At 44.2% G+C, this 19,155-nt stretch overlaps 1 protein-coding gene across 5 annotated transcripts in view; it reads left to right on the forward strand.

Moving 5' to 3' along the window:
• GLRA2 (glycine receptor alpha 2) overlaps nucleotides 1-19,155 on the forward strand; it is a 162,818-nt gene that overhangs the window by 141,813 nt on the left and 1,850 nt on the right. The window lies entirely within an intron of this gene.

The raw sequence follows: 19,155 nt of genomic DNA on the forward strand, positions 1-19,155 counted from the left end.
GCAAGGAGTTCCAGTTCTTTGTATTTTCTTTCCGTGTGTGTGTGAGAGAGAGAGAGTGAGAGAGCGCACCAGTCCTAGTATGATGTTTAAGGTCTCGATCATGCTAAGGGCTGTGCACTCCATTAAAGGCAGCACTCAGCAAGGTGCATGAAGAACCCTGTAGGTTAGAGCACTAGCTGTATGGTTCTGTTGGCTAAGACAATGTGAGATTGGGGATGATGCAGGTTGTCAAGGTTTTTACATCGCACCTGTGCTATCCAAGCATTTGGAAACTGAGTTTCTAGTTTCAGCCCTTTGCTGTGACTCCTACTTTATACAAAGTTAAAAGTATGACATAAATGCAATTGAATGGCTAACAGTAGCAATTCTCTTTTAAAATGCATTCAAGTCCTACATTTCCTTGGTTTGGAGATGTTGTAGATGTGTTTGTCATGCACAGCAAGTGAAGCATTTCCATTTTTTAGACATGGGTTGAGCTCTTCATGTTCTGTTCTGTTGCCGTTTTTATGTTCTGGATGTCAACGTGGGGGATTAATAATGCTGTTCCTCCTTCTAGTGACCAAGGGGATTGTCAGAGTATTAAGAGTCTGACGCAAGCAGATTTTGCAGGCACAAAAAGTGATGTCCAGAGTTCTTGCTGCAGATAAAAAGATTCTTTTTGAGTCTATACAAAGAAGGACTTACGTGTCTATTTTTTTTCAAATATGCAACCACCCTTTTAAGTTTCACTACTGTGGCCCACTTATATTCTTTTATTATTTTTATATGGTGGGGATGCATCTTTGTGTGTTGTCCGTTTCTCTTATTTGTTCTTAGATCATCATTCTCTTTTTTCTTGAGGCTCATGTTGTGTTGTTTTGAGGTAAATATAATCAACTTGTATTTTGCTTTTTGCCATGTGAAGACTCAGGACTTTGTCATCCTTCTTTGTTCTGGTCCTGTGTTATCTTGCGGGTGTTTGTGAAATCTGGGCCTAATAGCAGACAAAGGATCTTTTTTTTTTATCAGCTGCATACATTTGATCTCAACATTTGTTCTTTCAAGAATACTTTTCTTATCCTATATGATCTTATATATTGTTTCATTCCAACAAAGAACATATGTTCTTTGAGTTCTGTTTAGTTTTTCCTCTCACATTTCACTTTCCTTACTGATATCCCACTGTTCTAAAGATAATGCCATATGCTGTCTGTGGCCTTGCATTGTAGAAGGATACCTAAGTTCCAGTGGGCCAGATCTGCAGCATTGAGACCCACTCAGCACATGAGAGAGAGAGAGAGGGCTGTTAGGGAGCAGATTACAGCTCCTTGATTCTCACACTGCAGCTGCTCTGGCCTTGGTGCAAGTTAGAGCATGCTAAGATCTGCTCTGATTTATGTCAGGTGATTATGTTCCCTAAGGGATCATACGCCAGCTGACAATTGGCAAAGCCATGTGGAGTGCAGATTTTATTCTGTCCCTGTTCTGGGCCCTCCTTACCAAAAGGAGGGAGTGGTGGTTGTCGGAGCTGGCACCAGCTTTATACCAACTGAGAGCTTCGTCCAGCCGGGGTAATTCTAAGCTGGGCAAGTACTGCAAGATTCCAGCTCTTTTGTCCTGCATGGGACGCACACAGCAGTTGGAACTGGTGAAAACAATTTGGCCTTGTAGGTTGTTCATTTCTGTCCCACTCTTATGGAGAGAACTATCATGCAGCAGAGTCAGAGGTTCAGAGCAGGTGAAAATATTAATCAGTGCTTTCATATAATTTGTTCCATCGCGTGGCTATCACATGTTATATCAGTCAGTGAATTCATCACCGAGACTTGTGAGGGTCCAGCTCCTCAGTGAGGCTATACCTTCTTTTTGGATGTGCTGACCTCAAGCACAGTATTTTTGATGACGTCCTATAATTCTCCTTGCCTTCCAAGGAGACTTGGAAAAAAGGTCAGTTTTTAAAAAACAAGTATTGTCTCAGCCAAGAATCTTAATAATCTTTTCCATTCTAGGACTGGTCTCTCTGACTTCTCTTTTACTGTAACAGCAGAGGCTAAACAACTTTTGAAACTCAAATCATGTGATGTGAGTTATATAGGGATATGATTTCATATCCTTGTCAGTCTCCCGTCAGCTTGTCTGTCTTTTTAGTCTTTGCTTACCATCTCAGACTTAAGAACTGCTCCCCATTATCTAGACCCTTTTAGAAGTTACTCCCAATTCTAACTTCTGCTTTGGTTGGGGAAGCAATTTTCAAGTTTTGCGTCATGAGCAAAGATTAATCCAATAATTATTTTATGGTAGCACACAAAAACTTAAATGCACAGTGGAGTCTCAGAAAGCAGATCTGACTGTAGAATGTTTGCAGTTAGCTTAGCAGTCAGAGCTCTGTAAAGATTGGTGGCGAGAAGGCAGAACTATGGATTAAAGTGCCCAAATTACTTTTTTAAGGTATGTGCAATCTTCATTATCATCACGCAACATTAGGCGAATGAAAAGAAAGTAGAGACTATATCAGAGGTGGGCAAACTACGGCCCACAAGCCACATTCGGCCTGCAGGACCGTCCTGCCCGGCCCTTGAGCTCCTGGCTGGGGAGGCTAGCCCCCGGCCCCTCCCCTGCTCTTCCCCCTCCCTTGCAGCCTCAGCTCGCTGTGCTGCCCGCGCTCTGGGCGGTGGGACTGCGAGATCCTGCCGGGCAGTGCGGTGGCGTAGCTGGCTCTGGCCGGGCGGCACGGGTGCCAGTCCTGCCGCTCTGAGTGACATGGTAAGGTGGTGGGGGGCAGGGAGTGGGGGGGAGGGTTGGGTAAGGGGCAGAGGGTCCTAGGGGGCAGTCAGGTGATAGGGAGCAGGGGGTGGTTGGATGGGATGGAGGTTCAGGGGGGGGGGCAGTCAGGGGACGGGGACCGAGGGTGGGGTTGGATAGGCGAGGGAGTCCCAGGGGGCCTGTCAGGGGGTGAGGGTGTGGATAGGGGTTGGGGCAGCCAGGGGAAAGGGAGCAAGGGGGGGTTGGATGGGGGTGAGGTCCCGGGTTAGGGTCAGGGGACCCCAGGAGGGGGTGGTCAGGGGACAAGGAGCAGAGGGGTTGGATGGGGGGGATTCTGAGGGGGGCAGTCAGGGGGCGGGAAGTGGGATGGGGTGGATAGGGGGCAGGGGCCAGGCTGTTTGGGGAGGCACAGCCTTCCCTACCCAGCCCTCCATACAGTTTTGGAACCCTGATGTGGCCCTCAAGCCAAAAAATTTGCCCACCCCTGGACTATATTGTGCTTCTATAATTCTATAAAAGGCAGCAGCTAGCCATATTGGCTACTAACGTGACACTTGTAGTTTGAGTCAGAAGGACCTTTACAAAGCTCTGTAGACAACACTGGCAAATTGGCAGGTCGGCACACAATAGCTATTTCATTTTGGGCCTTGCAGCAGTACACGTTTTAGATAAGTGTGTGACAAGAGGGCAGTATTGGATTTCTACACAAGGATCTGACAACCTAATAAACAGCAGCCATATAGAACGGCAAAAAATCATATAATTTATCACCTTTGAAACAGTAGGCAAACTAAACACAACATCATCTTATAATGCTATAAGGAGGAACTGCCTCTCTATTTTTTCTTTGTTTTATATAGTTATTAGAGCAGTCCCTGGTGAGCAGAAAGGGAACATATGACTATGTCATACCTTGGATATAATCTCTTAATCAGAGAATCACAGGACTGGAAGGGACCTCGAGAGGTCATCTAGTCCAGTCCCCTGCGCTCATAGCAAGACTAAACAGATTGTTGTATTTATTATATTTTCATTTGTTTTAGGAGCTATTCCAAGACAGAGAAGTTGGAAGCAACTGTTTAAACATGACAAACACATTTAAAATGTCCCCTGCATAGCTGTTCCTTGTGGTGATGTCTTAGTGGCCCAAGCATCACATTCTGAAATTCCCTCAAACCAGTTTCCAGGGATGACGCAGCCCTTCATCCTTCTGAGGCAGGGGCATTGCGTTCCATGCAGCTTATTTGTACATGGAAGTTTAAAAACAGAGGCTATCAGAGACTCCATTGCACTGTTTGTAAGAATGGGGCTTTGCCTTGTTCTCCTTGGCTAATATTCCCTCCCCCCCAACCCCCGTTGTGCAGTGTGATCTCAGTTTGGCGGCTGCATTTAGCCCCAGAGGTGGCTTCATTTGAGGGTTACTATATTTTCCTGTACAATGGGACATATATTCCTCTATATTGAGAGGCATTTGGAAATGAAACTTTGCTTTGATGTTAGCTGTCACAGGCTTATACTTAATTTTAAATTGAAATCTGCCTGTTGTACCCGCAACTGTGCTTTGGAAACTTGCAAAGAAACATCACGGGGGGAAAAGTCATACAGTAGGTAGTACACTCCATCACTGTAAGCTGGGCAACTGCTCTAGATCTGTACACAAGGTCCTCTCATTTTACTATCTGTCCAGTTACTTGGTCCCCTTCACTGTCATATCTAGGTGACTCCCAGGGGCATGTGTAGGAATTTAATTTCACCCCTTTTGACAGGGCCAGTGGGAGTTAGGCACCTAAATACCTTTGAGGATCTGGGCCTGTGAGATTAAGAGACTGCTCAAACTCACACCGTCTATGGCAGAGCCATAAATTGAGCCCAGGTGTCCTAAGACCCAGTCCACTGACTTGCAACATGATGGAGAATGATGAGAGGGAACACAAGAGATGGTCTCCTGCATCTCCCCTGATGAGAGGGAACACAAAAGATGGTCTCCTGCATCTCCCCTGCTGATTACATGCCTGCAGGGAGACCTGTACCTGTACCTGTTCTGTGGAGGCCCCAGCCTCTTTCAAGTGGTCAGACAGGGACAGCGTTTCCAGCAGCCTCCTTCCCCACATAGGAAAGCCCCCAAGAAACATGGGCAACATCTCAGCAGCAAAATCCCGTGGGGCCTGGCACAAGCAACAGCAGCACTTCGAGATCAGCCAGGAGAGGTTCCTTCCTCCTCATCCCCCATGCAGTGGGAGTGGAGATTAATATACAGAATTAAAGAGCCAGGGAAGTTTTTGACCCAGCCACTGGAGCCGACATTCACAGCCGCCTCCATTAATCACAGAGCAGCTGCCCAGACACTCCCCAGCACTGCTGCGGTGGCAAGGCGCTACTGACAGGGATCTGGACAGAGAGAGAGCAAGGAGAGCCTGGTAAGGAGCCTTCAGGAGCCTCTATTCCACAGCACATCCCTGCCCAACCCTGCAGTGGCTCGGTTACTCCCTGCCAGCAATGTCAGCCCAGCACTCTCTCCCAGTGCAGCAAACAGGCCAAGGACTCCCTGTGAATGTCCAGATTTGGAGCCTGTGGTGCTCCTGGAATGGGTTCCAACTATCTCCAGGCCACTTCCAGGAAGTTCCCTTTAACAAATCATAAGACCCTGGGAAGTCCCGTTCCGGGCACAGTTCAGCACAAACTCCTCTCTCTCTCAGGGCAAGAAAGCTTCTCAAAAGAGCAACTATAAAGTTTCCCCCCCTCACACACACACTTCTAGGGAACCATCAATCTGAGGAGGAGGAGGATCAAGTGGAGGAATAATAAAGTCTCACAAATGTTCAGAACCCTTTCGTCACTTTAACATAAAGCACAAGAAAGCCCCCAATTTCCATCTTCTAAAGAATCTGATTTGGGGATGCCTCTAGCACAGGCGTTCCCAGACTTTTTTCCCTGAGGCCCACCTGTGCAGCTGCAACAGGCCCTGCAACTGAGGGCATCAGGCCAACAAGAATAAACAAACACCAGAGAATTGCCCGCTGACACCCTAAGTGCCTCACATGCTTTCACAAGCAATGCTAACGTGGGTGGATGGTACTGCAAGTATGGTCTCTCTCAACCTATTTAAAAAAAGAGCTTTGAACCTGAGGAGGAGTCAGGGTATGCAGAAATCATCCTAGATGTCCTACAAATGGGAGCAATTGAACCCATCCTGTCTTTTCAGAGAAAAAAAAAAGCTTTACATTGTATTGTTCCTTGTTTTGTTTTTTGTTTTTTTAAATGGCTACAGGGCACGTCTCGACATCAAATATCTCTACAGATCATTAAAATTAATAAATAAAATAAATAAAATAAAATTTTCAAAATGTTGACCTTAAAATCCACACTCACTGCCATCAACGGATGGGACTGAATGACATCTATAGATGTGAAGGATGCCTTTCTCCAGATCCCAACTCAAGAGCCTGACAGATGCTTCCTCAGTTTTGCTCTGGGAGCGCAACGTTACCAATACAGGTCCTTGCCCTTTGGTTTAGCTACAATGATGCAAGTGTTTACGAAAGTGCTGGTAGTGTTAATAGCAGCTGTCAGAAAACAAGGGTTCTATGTCTATCCCTTCCTGGGTGACCTCCTTCTCCAAGTCTCATCCAGTGTCAGCCATAGCCTGTGCCACTGAAGCAATAAAAACACTGCAGAGCCACCGTTTTGTGAGTCAGTTACCAGTCTCAGCATATTCCCAATCTCTGAGTTACTGTCCTCTGCAAAGTTGCTTATTGAAGGAAAGGCTGGAGAAGCAGAGAAGTCTTTTCAAAACAGCCAGCCTCTCCAGGAGAGTATGCATTCATATGCCTCTGTCTCATCCGTGATCAGTGGTCTCCCATGTGGAAATTCTTAGTGGGTTGATGCTCACATGGGGGCATTATAGAGCTTTTTCTTATTCCTCTCTCAACTATCTTTTATCCACCCACCAGCAAAGGCATCTCACACCAGGAGGATTCTAGGGTCATTCACACAGATTAAGGACTGTCCAAGGAAGACTGTCCAATCTAGTCCAAACAAGAGAGCAAGCACAGCATAAACTTGCGATAGCTCAGGGCAATCCATATGGTGTCAAGACTCTGCTCCCATATTTTGACTTACCTCAAGTGCTAATCATGACAAACTACATCTCAGCCATGTCATACATCTACAGACAAAGGGAACAAGGTTTGCAGTCCTTCAAAGAGAAGCTCACCTCCTGACGACTTGGGAAAAGGCCAATGCGCAGTCAGTTTGCTCCCAGATCCAAGGCAAAATTGAATGTTACAGCTGACTGGCTCATCAGGCAAAAGTTAGATCATCCAGAAAAGGAACTACACCTAGAGGTGTTTCATCTCCTGGTAAAGGAAATTTAGTCTCTCAGTGACAGATCTGTTTACCTCCTACCTAAATGACAAGGTTTCAGTGTTATTCTTTTGCTGGTGGGATCACAGAGACAAGGCAAAAGATGCCTTGTTGCAAAGATGGCCAAAAGGTATTCATATGCTTTCCCACCCTTTCCTCTCCTCACCAAAATGCTACAGAGAAGCAGCACTGGTAATTCTGGCATCCCCATTTTGGCCAAGGAGACCTTGGCTTTCTGATCTCCTTGACAGGGTACAAAGACCTCCCATCTGCTTTCCATCCAGAAGGGACATGATATTAAAATGGCCAGTTAATCTCATGCATCAAAATCCAGACAGTCTGAGCCTAGCTGCCTAATTCTTGAACAGAGCCTCGTAAGCCAACAAGGTTAGCCAGTACATCTACTAACTGAGCGTATGCCAGGGTTTGATGGAGCTTTAACCACTGGTGTCAAGACAAGGGTCTTAAGTCCTCCCCCAACTCCTCCGCACCCCAAATCTGCATTGGTACCATAGACTCTTGAATTTCTTCAAAATGGACTCTGGCAGTTCACACTCGCAAAGAACAAGTTACTGCTTTGCCTTGCATCCTTTATGCAGTAGAGACGTAGTGAATCTCTTCTGACCCAGATGTCCAACATTTTTCTTACGACAGCAGCATCTCTGCTACCTCCTCCTGCCCTGCATAAAGTTATTCTATGAGACCTTATCTGGTTCTCGGTGCCGTTACAGACCTTCCATGTCAACCACTCACGAAGGTGTCCCTACTTTTTAATAATTAAATGGCTTGTTTTATGACTATCATGTCTGTTCACAGGGGTTTGGGGTTAGGAGCTCTTTTCCTGGAACTTCCACACTGCACATTCCCTAAAGCTAAAGTGGTCCTCAGAATTGACCCTAGTTTCATATTAAAGATTAGCTTCAGGCTCTATAAAAGCACAGGACATTGTTCTTCCATCCTTCTGTTCAGCTCCAACCCATTCAAAGAGAAACTGTGGCATACTGTGGATGTCTGCAGAGCTCCTAATGTATCTATTCCAGGGGTCGGCAACCTGCGGCACGCATACCAAAAGGTGGCAAGCGAGCCGATTTTTACTGGCATGCTGCTGCCAGCCAGGGTCCTGGCCGCCGGCCCCGCTTAGCCCGCTGCCTGCCTGGGTGAACGGAACCCCCGGCTGCCAGCGGGCTGAGTGGGGCCAGTGGCCAGGACCGCGCTGACAGGAGCCGGCGGAACCCCAGACCAGCAGTGGGTGAGCCACTGCCGGTCTGGGGTTCTGTCCGCCACCCAGCTCAGTCCGCTGAGTCTGGGGTTCCAGCTGCCAGGCCCTTGCCAGCTGGGGTCCCAGCCATCTGCCCTGCTCAGCCTGCTGCCAGCCTGGGATACCAGCTGCCGACCCTGCTCACCTTGCTGCTGGTCTGGGGTTCCAGCTGCCTGGCCCCCTGCCAGCTGGGGTCCGGGACCCCGGCCCTGCTCAGCTCTCCTGCCGGCTTGGGGTATTGGCAGCCAGCCCAGGGCTCTGCTCCTGGCCTGGGCCCAGCGCTTTGCAGCCCTTATAAAAAATTACACTACAGTTAGCTTAAAAACTTTTTGTATATTACAGTAATGGTTAAAAATGTATAATGTTAATAAATACATAATTTTGATGACACAAAGTAGTTGTACTTATGTGCCTGTGCTTCATTCGTGTTTTCAATGATTTACCGTCTAAAAAAATCTCACATGTCTCGCACCCCCGGAGGGTGCGTGCACCCCAGGTTAAGAACCACTGCACTAAACTGATAAGATAAGCATTTTAATTTAATTTTAAATGAAGCTTCTTAAACACTTTAATAACCTTGTTTACTTTACATACAACAATAGTTTAGTTATATAATATATAGATTTATAGAGAGAGACCTTCTAAAAACGTTAAAATATATTACCGGCACGCAAAACCTTAAATTAGAGTGAATAAATGAAGACTCGGCACATTACTTCTGAAAGGTTGCCAACCCCTGATCTATTCACTGCACAGCTCAGGCCAGAAGGACAAAAGCTTTGTGCTCTATTATCCGGTGTCAGACTTTGAAAACATCCATTTCCAGATGGCTGAGATATCATATATCAGAAATTTACAAATCAAAAAGCCTAGCTCCATCTTCCAATGTCGGAGCTCTCTCCCTCAGAGCCATGGCAAATTCATGGGCAGAAAGATCATATTCCTCATACAAGTAAAGCAGCCACCTGAGCAACTGTTCATGCTACCTTCAAAATTCTACAAGCTGAACATCCAGCCATTTGATGCTGCCTTCAGTAGACAGATGTTCTTTACTGTGGTATCCCAGTAACTATTAGGAAAAGGTTATCCTCTTTCACATCTATACATAACTGAATGTTGTTGTTCTCCACCCCCCCATCCCTCCCAAAGTGGGCACTTCTATGAAAATCTCAATGTGATGGCTCTATGGGCATCATTACAAATAAGAATAGGACATTTTTTTCTGTCTTATCTGAACATTTCCTTTCTTGGAGTATTGAGGTCCACAGATCCCCCTGCCCTGTATGGGGTGTTAATTGGGAAAATATATTGAATAATAAATTGGCACTCAGTGTTTGTTTGTTCATTGAATTCCTTGCTCTGCAGGAGGGTTGTTCTCTTTTGTCTTAGATCTTAATTTTCCTTACTGATATAAAGTGCTAGGCTATGGAAGTGTCTCAATTGGCAGTTTCTCAGAGGTGGAGCCACAACTCCCCTGCCTCTTATTGACAGGTTTGGCCTTCCTCTGGGGCTGCATAGAGCAGAGTGCCCAACGTCCTGGGTCTGGAGACCTCATTAGTCCATGAAAGGACAGTTTCAGGTAAGACATGGATAAATTTTCTTATTCCTTTGAACCACCCAGGCAAGCATAAAGTGGCTTTATAGAAACCCTCTCATGTTTTTTTTCCTTTATTGGTGCATGCACACTGCAGTCCTTCCAGACTACACATCTGTGTAAGAGAAGAAGGGAATATGTGCTTAGATGCTGTTCTCAATTTGGGTCTCCCAAAGATGTAGTGGATGCCATGCACTACCTTGGATAAAGCTAGTCAGACTGTGACCATTTTGACCTGCATCACCTCGATAGTTGGATCTCCAGCTCTGTACCAATAAATAAATAAATAAATAAAATAAAGCCATTTAGAAACCTTTTGAAAAAATGCTGTTTTTTTCAGGGGTTACCTCTCCATGACCCCTAGCTCAAAGGACCCCAAATTTGGGTCACTAACCTTACCCTGCATCCTTCTGAGATGCACCAAATTTTCAAAGGAATCCAACAAAACAGGTTGATTTTAAATGACTTAGAAAGGTAGACTTTTAAATAGAAGTTGTGAGACAACCTTACCTGTAGGGGTGCTGCTGCACCACTTTAATAACAGAGACGCTTCCTGCCCCAAAGAGCTACAGTCTATGGGTGTGGATGTGTGTAGGGTTTGTGCATGGATTGGGGTACATTGGCAGAGCTGTGGGGTGCAGGGGGTTGGGGTGCACTGGGGGCAGGGGGAATTTGGGGCTGCATGGTTCTGCTGCACTGGCAGAGCTGGCGTGCCACACCTCCCTCATCTGAGCCCCCAATCTCCCTCACCTCTCCTACTTCCCATCCCCATTTATCCTGCTCCCCAAAGCCCCCCTCCCCTTGCTGCAGCCCCAAATCCCTCTCCCCTAATTCCCCCACTCCTCCACCCCTTAATTTCAAGACACTGACATTCCTTCAAGTATAAAAAGAACATATTGCAATTGATGTTATTGAGTGCCAAACTTCATTCTCTAAGAATAGAACCAACAGTAGTTGAAAACACATCAGTTTGAGCCTTATCTTTAGCAAACACCTAAAGCTTAAACAAATATTGCTTATCTATTAAGCATGTGTTCCTGTAGGCGTTGTGTATGCTAATACAGAATTTAGCACACAGTTATAAATTTAGAACATATAAGAAAAGGCAGATGCCATTACTGTACCTGTTATTACCGGGCATGGCACTGCAGTTCCAGCACTATGCTGAATCATTAATCTCTCTTCTTATGGATAATTTAGCAAGTTATTGAGTTTTGCGTAGCATAGAGCACCATCTAATATGCATGATTGGCAACTCTTTCTGTTAAGCTCCAAACTTAGAAAAATAACAAAATCCCACATTCTGGGTTTGCATACTTTTAGTATTCATTTTCCAAAATTCAGTAAGCGGATCATGCAGCAAGTTTCTGAGCCATCAGAACAAGCCAAGACAGGGAAGGGCCGATCAACATGATTCAACGATACTTCAGTTTTTCATGTCAGGATCTGGGAATGGCCTATTTAGTGAAATGTAGTACAAATAGATCATGAGCTGTTGCAAAATGTCTTGCATAATTAGAACTATTTTGAGATATGGGAAACTATATGAATTTCCAAAAACAGATGTGTGTTCTTCTGTTTAGCTGGTTTTCTGTTCAACTTCTATTTAAAAGTCTACATTTCTAAGTCACTTAAAATCAGTGTAAGCATTCAAGCATGTTTAGTTATTCTCAGAAACTAAAGAGAGAGAGAAATTCATGTACCTTAGTAGCCAAGTCTATATTGTTTTCACTGAAACAGGTTTGGCAATCAAGAGCCTGTGACCCAACGTTTTTTATGTTAGTGTTCTTAGGAGTCCAGCTGGGCCTCAGAACTGTTCCTCTAAGAGCAAATTTTTTTTTGGACAAAGGATGAGAATGCAGAAATCTGAAGTCCACAAGAAGCTCAAATGTTGACTATGAGGGCACTGGGTGAGGTTATTGGGCTAACAAATATCTAAAAGTCACATTCAGCAGAATGCTCCAGCTGCTTTGTACCCTCCTACATGATCCAGTGACACGGAGAAAGGAGATGCTTTGGAAGAGGAAGATAAGGCGTTTGTTTAGTAGCAAGTTAAGAAAGAGAAACTGAGGTGCAGGATTGGATGGAGAGACACAAATTTGGGGTACAGAGATAGATATGAGAGTCATCAGCATAGATATGATGATTGAAACTGAGTGAAGTGATGGGCCATGCAAAGAAAAGGTGTAAATCACGAAGGCGGGAGGAGAGAGCCCTGTGGCACTCCTATTGATACTGGGAGGATGAACAAGAAGGACCCACCAAAAGAGATGCTGAAGTAACAGTTAGAACATTAGGAATAGAACTGGGAGAGGACAGAATTGCAGAAGCAGTGGACAGGTCAAGAGTGAGACGCTGTGGGGACCTTGAGATTTGGCTAAGAAGAGGTCACTAGAGATCTTTGTGAGGCGGTTTTGGTGGAGTGAAGGGGACAGAACACAGACTGGCAGAGATCAGTGAATTTTAGGCAATAATTATAAATGACATATTTAAAGAGGTTAGAGATTAAGGGAAGGAAAGAGATACGGTGGAAGCGGGACAGTCTGGTGAATCCAATGGCATTTTACTGAGAATGGGGGAGTCCCCTGTATGCTTTTATTTAGAGAGGGAGGATCCAAAGAGTAAAGAGAAATTGAGGAGGAGGGAGATGTTGGGGTTAAATCAGGTTAAGAGGCAGGAGGGAATGGACTCATAGGAGCAGGGTGAGGGATTAGAAGTATTCAGCAGGTGAGGGCATTAATCCTGGAGGAGAATGAGAAGAGTGTTGGCATAGTTACATCCGTGCATCCCCACCCAGTCTAGTCATAGCCTTAGAGAAGGAAAGGAAAGGGGCTGGAAAGAGAAATCATGGGAAAGCTTGTTGGTCTTCTCTTTGGAAAAGAGAGCGAGATCTTATATGGAACAGGAGGAGGGGGCAGGAAGAGAAGAAGATTTGTGAAGGGAGTTGCATGTGGCAAATAGACAATGGATGTGATGGGCCTAGGAGCCAGTGACAATGGCAACATGATGCTGTTTGGCCAGGACCATTTTGAAAAAGAAGGATGAGCAAACCACCCCGGTGAAAATCTGCATGGTCTTGAGACTTTCTCCAGAGGCAGTGGTATGGGAGTGGGAGCAGAGAAAACAGGCGATGGCCAGGGCTGGGGGTTAGCAGGCTGATGATATGATGGGAAAAGGAGTAAAAGGGAGAGAGTGGGCTGCTGAGATTTTACTGCAGCCAGCAGAGGCAAAGGAGGAGACAGCTGGGAGGAGGAAACTGATAGTGGCATGTAAAATAACTCCTATTTCCGTAATTCCCTTTTTTCCATTAAAGACTGCTCCTGTTCTCTGCTGGATGTATCACGCTCCTGTTCTCAAGACTGGAAAGCAATAAAGTGGGCTGGCCCACTATACAGATGAGTTAATTTTTATCCCATTGAGTATTCCCCAAACTCCTTCCAAATCTATCATACCATAGACAACAAGTAAGGAATGCAGACCATTATAGCAAAGAGATGCCCAAACACAAATACATGCAATGCAGTCTATATGGTAAACAACTATCAATTGTACAAGACCATATAGCAAACTTGGGCTTGGTGTACATGATTATGGTCAAATTTTACACAGGCCTTATTTCATTTCCATCCTATGCATATTATTAATGACCTTGTGGGAGTTTGCATTTATCACTTACCCAATGAAAAAACTATTGCGTAAAAGGTTAACAGATCAGATTGCTGTATCTTTGAATGCCTATTGATCTTTAATCTTATGATGTCTCATTTGCTATGAATAAAAAAATGTTTTAATAGAATGATCCTTTTATAAAAGCAGATAAAAATGAAAAGACAACGGAGAATTTGTGGTAGTAAATTCCTAATAGCATCAAGCTGTCAGGATGTTTTTAAGATGCAACAACTTTGTTTAACCCAATCTCACTTCAGAGCCACGTAAAAATCACCAGTGAAATCCAGATGATTGAGATTTTTGGCTAGCAGAACATAAATGATATGCAAAGCCAGGAAAGAGGATAATCTATAGTATGTAAGATATGGAGAAAACCCAACACTTTACTGATGAGAAGCTCAGTGCTTAAAACTGATAATCGGAAAAGGCATTGATTTGTCAATTGTCTTTATTTGCCGCAAAAAACCCAAACAAACCTAATGGAACTTGCATGTGAATACTTTTAAGACCGTGCAGACATTCCTGTCTATTTTTAGCAAAGGATTTTAAATTATTAATATCATTTGAAATGTTTAATTAGTTTTGAGAAGCATTTGCATAAATTAAATGCATGAGGTCTGTCTGAGGAAGCTGTGGTAATCTCTCTCTCTGGATGTTTGTGGTTTTAGTGTATAGTTTAAAGGAGAGGATCTATCAGTGGAGGAAAAAAGCATGTTCTTTTCCTTCTCTGCATGGCTAATCTTTAGCTGGAGGAATTATATGCATGTATTTGTTATGTTCGACCGAAGTAAGTGGCAGTGATATGGGAAACACTCAAAGATGGCAGGGGAATTCAGCTGGTTCCCCACATCCCCACAACGTGGCATGGATTGTCCTCTTTTATCATTCCTTCTTTTGCTCTTGGTAGCTGCCAGGCTTCCTTCTTTGCTGGGGAAGACTGTTGCTTGCTCAATGCAACTACAGGGGGAGTATGGGTGCATAAGGTACTCACTTAATTTCCTGTAGAGGCTACCTACATTGTGGGTCACAGCTCAGGTTGGGGAACCCTCTGTAGGGTTGCCACTCTCCTTTCCATGCATATGAGTGGGATGTAGGTAAGCATGCAGGGCATGGGTGAATCCTTAAATCCACCCTCCCTCACCCATTTCACAAGCCAGCAGGCATAAAAAGGGAAGTCATCACTGTCTATCAAAAGGCTGCTGCAGGTGACAATGCTTCCCCAGGGACCACACAGTGACTCTGAGATAGGCGTTGCCCCTTACTTAGGGGAGATTGTATTCTTACAATCTAGCCCTAAATACGGTCTCACTGAAAAGAGGGAAAATTGAAAGAATTGAAAACCAAAGCTGAAAAAATCAGGAAAAGATTCCTAACAGTGAGATCTGTTGGGCTGCCAGCCACACTAGAACTGTAACCAAGTCCTAGGAGTCAGTTAAGACACGACAACGCTACATCATTTTGTCCTCTTCACTGGATCAGGTGACCGGGACTGTCCAGGACAGAGAATAAGTCCCTCAAATTGATTCGAGCTGAAGCATAGACCATAGAGTAATTTCCCAAGGGAAGTCGTGGAAGCCACATTGCCTGAAACATTTAAACCTTGGCTGGGTGAAAGCACTTGGGAATTTACTGTCAAAGAATAATCCCAGTGCAGCAGACAACCTCAGGATCTCAATTGTTGGCTCTGGTGGAGGTGTTTCCCTTGCCGGACTGTAGCGGTGAGGGATACATGGTGGTGGTACCTGGAGGCTGTCATGCACCAGGTGCACAGAGTGAGCAGAATTAAAGCCCCTTTAAAAATGGGCAACCATTTTCCACTCACTGAGAGCAATTAGGCTGGTCAGAAATTCATTCCCCATAGAAATCAATGAGAAAGGCAGGCAGACTTGTGTCAGGGAAGTTTATCCTGCGTATTTACAGTTTGGGAAGTTTTTAGGTTTTAGCAAATGTAGTTGTAAATTAAATTGTATTTGGTTGCCTTGTCGGCAGATAGGGTTCTGGAGTTTGTCACTGACCCACAGACCTCACCCAAACAGATCTGGTTTTACATTGGTCTAACTACACTGACTTCCCTGGAGTGAGTGCAGCTTTAAACTTAAACAGAGTGGAATCAAGCCCAAATCAGCTTTGCTCCCACCACACCACTTCCCTTGGGTCTCTGTGCATCTCTGATCTCTGCCTCTCTGTCCTGGGTTCTTCAGGCATTTGCCTCTATTGCTCTGTGTGCTTCATCTCAGCTGGGATCTCTGGGTTGGAGGATTTTCCTGCATGCAAACTCACTTCTTTAATAAAACTCCCGTTCCCTTCTGTCACAATTTGGCAGCCCTGTTAATGATTGTCTCACATTTTAATTAAAATGCAGCACTAATTACATACATTTAAAATAACCACACTATAGTCTACTCAGACCTGCATAAGCCCAGGCAGGACAAGGAAAGTGAGGTTGTTATGCTATATCCATTTGGTGCAGAAAGGGAAATAACCCCCAAAGCGAAATAATGGGAATGAATGCTTCTGCTATGTATACCCAGAGGCAGACTAATGTGAGATTCCCGCTGATATGCTGACCAGACGACTGTGTGTACATCACAAATGGACTGGCAGAACTGTTATCCAACCTGGTTATGGAGTCATAAGAACAGCCGTACTGGGTCAGACCAAAGATTCATCTAGCCCAGTATCCTGTCCTCCGACAGTGGCCAATCCAGGTGCCCCAGCAGGAATGAAGTCTCCAAACTTCATTGTCCTGAGAGACTTTAACATCCAAACAGAGTCATTCACATACCACAGAGGAGCCCAGATAGTTTGGTTCTCCAGGCAATCCACTGGATTTGATCAAGCTTGGTGTACATGTAGAGAGCACAGTAATTATGCCCTACACAATGGTGTCGCCTCCTACAGACAAGTGTCATATTTAATTTTCACAGCACAATTCTTCTGACAGTCTGGGAATGAACAGTTAAGGGACACAGCACTTCAATCTTGCTCATATTTCTTTTTCATTTATTATAAACCCATGCAAGTTACAGCTCTCCATACAAACTAAACTACACACACACACCCTTTATCATTTCCATAAATGGACATAAAATTAAGAATATCTTACAGGGAGACCGTTACATTTCATTTCCATATCATGGAGCCTGTTTCTGAATGTTTCTTGGCCACAGTTCAGGATCTGGGCCAACAGCTGTTTCTTTGATTGCAAGTGTGTCCCATTTGTTACTCAAGTGTGGAATTTGGGAGTCTTCGTAGACCATTACCAGTGAAAATGGCTGCTTTTTTTCTGTCTGTGCCTGGCTAGGAGATTGGGACTGTTTCACTCAGCTGTGACCCTCCTCTCGATAACCCACATCTTTAATTCATCTAGACTGGCTAGTGGCAATGTGCTGTATTAGGCTAAGCTTGCATTCATTTAGCAGTTGAAGCAAGTTCACTTATTAAGTGGGCACGACACTGACACATTATCTTCTGCAGTGGATGTTTGTTGGCTTCTAGATGGAGTTTAACATAGATTTTTAATTTAGAAAGCCATAAATAGTGTGGGGCTTGACTATCTGAGGCCTTATCTACACACACACTTGAACTGATTTAATTAAATCTATTTAAAAACACACAACTGTAGTTAAACTGGTGCAAGTTTGTGGTTAGCTTAGACCTGAGAAACTGGCTTTCGGTTTCTGGGCTACAAGCACATTGAGGAGCTGGAGCTGAAAGGCACCTTAAATTTGGAATACACTCCCTCCCTTGGTCTGATATAGCCTGAGTCTGTTGATGTTCAAGGAACACAGCAAAGGCCATTCTGGGAAGAGCTAAAACGTGTGAGATGGAGAGAGCTGGGGGTGGGAGAATAGAAGGATGTGAAGTTGGGTTATGTTTCTTGCAGAAGGGCTTGGTTTGTTGGGAGCTGTTGCTATTTCTCTATTGTTTTGTTTTATTATAATGGATTGTATTTTGCATGTCATCGAGGCACCTAGAAACTAGTATTGTATATTTTCAGTAAGTAAAATAACTATACTTCCCCCACCCTGTGGGCTGTTGAGCAAGAATAATTTATCATGCAACAGAGAAAAACCAGTTTGTTACCTGTTGTAAGAACATCTTGCTGCTTGCATTTCTATGTGTATCTTTGGTATTTTTAAAGGTTACTGAAAAAGCTCTTTTTAAAAACAAAATAATAAAGGTAATACTACCGTATTCCTACAGTATAGCATTTTCTATCTTTGATATCCTGCACATATAACAACAACTTATTCTTTACAATTCATGAGGTAGGTATTTATTATACTCCTTTTGCAGATGGAAAAATTGAATACAGGGGCTAGAATCTGCATTCAGTTACACTGGTATAAATTGGAAGTGACTCCAGGTGTGTTATCTGGATTTACAGTAGCATAAGATCAGAATCAGGCCTGGAGCATTGAAATGATTTGCCCAGCGACACACAACAAGGCAGTGGCTGAGTTGGGACTAGAACTCTGGAGTCTCCTAATCCTGTGCTCAGTCCGATAGGCTATACTTCCTCCTAAAGCGCCCTCACAAATTACAGAATATATGTATATATTTAAAATAAATACATGTGATAACACAACTGCTGTCCTTTAATCACCTTCCACATCCTGCCTTTGTATTTTGTCTACAATGGCTAGTGACCCAGAAAGTACTGCAGGCAGTGGCTCTGCCTGCATTGTAGCAGGGTTTAGGACTGTCACTAACTAATGCAAGAGAAGCACCGTGCCCTGAACTCGTGTCTCAGCAGTCTCATCTTTAAGCACTTTACTTATTTATAATAATAGTAGGAGCAGAACTTCTACCTTTTTAGCTTTTCCCAGAAGGACTGAAAATGAACAAATCGCAACAAGAGAGCAAAACATTTCGCTTTCACGCTGCTGAAGATTTGAGATGAAAAGGACCCAAGCGATAACAAGCCTTGTGTTAATACAATTATACACCTACTGGTGATTATAGCATATGGCAGTCTTCACACCAAAGTACTTGGGTCTGAAAGGCACTATTTGTTGCCTTCACTTCTTTTATTCTCACTCAGTATAACTAGTTTCTTTTATCATGGCTTGTGATGCATTGTTGTTTGCTCACATCAGTATGTCAGCTCTAAGGTAAGCAAAGCAAGCTTGATGATGCAGGTGGTACAGATGGGTGACCCTCAACAGAAGGAGAGACAGTGGAGTTCAAAAGCTTCACACGAGCTGTAGCTCTGGCCCATTGTTTTTTGCAGTCCCTTGCCCTGTATTGCCATTAGAAAGCTGTGGGTTAGAGACATGAGAGAGCACTCTGCACTCGTGAGCCTCAGGAAAGTTTATTTAAAATCAACAGTGAAATGTCTGTCAGTCAAAAAAAAAGTGAAATACTAATAATAATAATAACAGTGAAATAAATAGCACAGCAAGTGAGTTCTCTACGCTCTTCTTGACTTTTCTTGTCCTCAGCCACATCAAATTTAGGAACTAGGGCAGCTTCTGGGCTTGCATTTCATCCCGAGTAGAACGCAAAAGAATGGAGTCACTTGTTT

Source organism: Caretta caretta, chromosome 1 (assembly GCF_965140235.1).
Source record: "Caretta caretta isolate rCarCar2 chromosome 1, rCarCar1.hap1, whole genome shotgun sequence".
Taxonomy (NCBI): domain Eukaryota; kingdom Metazoa; phylum Chordata; order Testudines; family Cheloniidae; genus Caretta; species Caretta caretta.